Genomic DNA, 3883 nt, shown 5'->3' with positions numbered 1-3883 from the left:
CTCTCTCTCTCTCTCTCTCTCTCTCTCTCTCTCTCTCTCTCTCTCTCTCTCTCTCGTCCTCTTTCTCACTCTCTTATCATCCGCATAATCGCTTTTGCAATGAGTATTGTTTAGCTTTAATTCTTCGTTTCTTCCCTTCGATATATTTCTCTTAAGACTCATCATTAACAATTCGAAACGAAAATGTTTTAGAGCCATGGCACACAAAAAACTTAAATAAAACGTAAGCAATAAGCGAATTGATCAATCACAGTAGAATCAGCCCATAACGTAAGCAGTAGTCAATCCATTGATTTCTTTACTGCTTACATCTTGCTGTTTTAAATTTTTTATGTGCCATAGCCCTTAAGCCCTTATGACCCTTAAATATTGTACCTCGAAGAGAAGTTAAATTTAACTTTAAAAGTTATATAATAGAAAATGAAAACATTTTTTTCTTTATTGAATGGTGAAAAGTATTTTATTAACAATTACAAATTTAAAAAAAAGCTATTACATTTATAATGTTATACTTATATTAGAGTTATTTATATTAACAAACAAATTAGACGATTATAAATATAGATATAATTTTTTAAATCTGTTGAATATTTTTTCAGAACTGTTAATAAAATTTCCAAAACGTGACTCTAATAATTTTTTGTGTTAATATCATAACATATAAGATGTAAACAGGTGCATAAATTATTGATTGACAATTTTCTCAAAACAAAAATGTGAGTAATAGGAAAAATTTTAAAGCAAAGTGGGCAAGTTGCGCGCAATCGTTCGGGTAGTTTCGGTGACCAGCCGAAAGCAGCCTGTTGCATTCCCGTATCGGGGCTGCTGACGTCACTTCCACCACCGTGTACACACCCGAACATCGAGTGGCGGGCTTCTCGGTGGGGAGACTCCGAGCGAGCCAGGGGCGTTGATAGTGGGGTACGAGGGATAAGGGAGTAGCGGGGAATGTAACGCTCTTGGAGGGCGTGCTTGACAAAGGCGTGGTTACTGTGTCCCCACCCAACAATAAACAAGCGACTCTGACGTTAATTTGTTTGTTTTGCCCTTCTCTACCTCTTTCTCTCGACTTCGTCCTCTCCCTCTCTTTCTCTTTTTTCTTCTCTTATTCTTCTCTTTCTCGCTCCGTCGAATCTTTCGTCTTCTTGCCTTTTCCTTCACCTCGTTTAGTTACCTGCTTGTCCAGGAAAATATTCTGGTAAACTAGATTACATTCAAAGGATCATTAAAGAATCAGCATAGAAGGTAGGAATTGAATGATTAGAAAATATTTTGAAATTATATCTATAATATATATGTATATCAATATATGTGTACTGCACATATTATGTATAACATTATTGAAATTTGAAATATTTTTTAAAAATATAAATAAAATGTTAAATTTTTTAAACAGCTTTTTATAAATAAAATTTCATACTCATATAATCACTAACATTTTTTAGAGAATGTTAAATAATGCTAGGATGTTTATTTATTTTTCCATTTGTAGGAGAATTTTATATTAAAGTCATAATGACAAATAAATATGATAAAATGACAAATAATTTTTATCCATGACGCTAGAAGAGATAACAATATTATATGAAATTAAAACAAAAAATAAAATTAATTTTATTTTGATTATTAAAATACATTTTATATTTTTTTAAAGTATACTTTAATACTGACCAAAATAAAATTAATTTTTATTACTTCTTAAAATGTTCAAAATGTTTTATAATTTCCATAAAAATTCTCTCGTATTATATTTCTTATCATATTTATTCCTATTTCGTATTTCTTACTTTAATAACGATAAATTTCTTCTTGTGTAACCGATATGAGTTATCAATGAAATAAAAAATATTGATATAATAGCAATTGCGTAAAGTTAAAATCGAGTCTTAATTTTTTTTTATTAAGGTAGATCCAAACTTTGCAAATAGCATTATCACGACAATATGTTCGAGGACAGACATGTGAGAATCAATAAATAATAACTTTTCTTGCTTTGTTGACTTTGTCATCATCAAAATGCTATTTTCGAGTTTGCTCAAGTGGCGATGGAAAATCATCGCCACTTATATAGACAAGCACGGAGTCGATAACAGGCTCGTTAAACATATATCGATAAAAATAGTTGCATATCTGTTTTATGTTTGCCATGTTTGCCATGTAGAGAGAACGATATAAGGAGAGATCTCGGAAAGTTTAAATCGATATTTAAAATATAATCTAGAAAAAAATGAGAGAGAAAGAGAGAAAGAAAAAGAGAATAAAATGTACATACAATATTTATGTCTTATACACTTTATTATTTCGCTAATATTCTTTTTAATTGATAATTTGATATTATATTACTTATTCTAAGATTTTAAATTAGTATGCTGTATCATATACATTTACATTAATTAATATATGTAATCATCTTTGTATATTTTAATTGTAAATTACATATCTAGTATTATTATTGCTTTATTATTATTTTAATTATATTCAAGATCCTTGTTAATAATGTTATTTTTTTATTTGCCTCTTAAAGTGCATTTTATATAAATTTTATACTTTTTTACTTCCACGTATAATATTTTAATAATTTGCGTTTTAATAAAAATTGTTATCACTATTAAGAAAGTATTAAAAAAAGAAACAGTGAAAAAGAAATTTATATTTGAGAGATCGGAGAATCCGCTTATTATAAAAGTAGAACAACTTTGGAAAGATATGGAGTTGATTGAAACGCCAAGATAAACTAATGCAATATCGAAAATCGATGTCAGCTTGTTTCTTGAAGCTATGCATTTCATATTTTTAAGGTAAACAATTTATTATATCAAAAATTGGCTTTTTCTAATACTTCCTTGCTTTAAAATTTCCGAGAATATGCAGATACAACACTTTAATTTATTAAAACGCATTAATTAATAACAATGGGTTGGTCAAGCGCAGGTAACGTTGAAAGGTGTAAACGAGGATAATTGCGTCTCACCTAACGTCATCGTGCTTTTGTAGCGCGCCACTCTACGTATAAAATTGGTTGGAATCGATCTTAAGAGCCCTGCCCGAGTGCCGGAGGGATGCTCGGAAACGGGGAACGACTTGACCTTGGCTGGATTCACGCGTAGCTGAGCTAACGCAAAATCGAAACGCGTTACTTCCACCGCGTGGATCTCCTAAAGCCGGGTTCACATCGTGACCTGCAGTGGCAGCTTTCCGGATGCTGAGATATCCGCAAACGCGACTGCGCACGCAGATCCATAGGTTCCGGATAAAAAAAAGTTGTCGAAAATTTTCAAAAACTATTTTTCCATAATACTTATCTATAATAAATACATAAATTGAGATGATAATAAATCGATAACTATATAACAAAGCGTGACAATGAATGAATAGCAAGTTAAGTTATAAAACATAAACTTATAAAGCATAGTTTTAAAAACTCAACTACAATAATTAAGTTATTTCATAAAGGATCATATTTAAGGACTTTATGAATCTTGTATAATTTTAAATTAATTTATTAAGTCAAATTTTTATAAAATTATCACAAATTAAAAAGAAATTTTGAAGGTCTAATCAATGTTGACGAGAATAAGCATAATACTTTTTTAATATAAAAATTTTAGTTTTAATTAGTTTTATTGCTATACCTATACTTGATATTTATATGACACTATTTTCAAATATATATAGTATTTCTGCTCGGATTTTTGTTTCTTTCAATCAAAATCTCTTTTACAATCTACAAAAAGGCTAATATATTTATTAAAATATAAAAAAAATCTGCTTGCTACTAAATTACTTCAAGCATCTGTTGAAATTTGTTTCCATCTCGCAACTGTTATCTTCCGAAGTTTCCGTGAAGCGCAAAGATAACTTAAGTAAACTTCTCCAAGTTTCT

This window comes from Atta colombica, unplaced genomic scaffold (genome assembly GCF_001594045.1).
Source record: "Atta colombica isolate Treedump-2 unplaced genomic scaffold, Acol1.0 scaffold111, whole genome shotgun sequence".
Taxonomy (NCBI): Eukaryota; Metazoa; Arthropoda; class Insecta; order Hymenoptera; family Formicidae; genus Atta; species Atta colombica.
The sequence above is the reverse complement of the archived record's forward strand: the minus strand, read 5'-3'. Positions refer to the sequence as shown.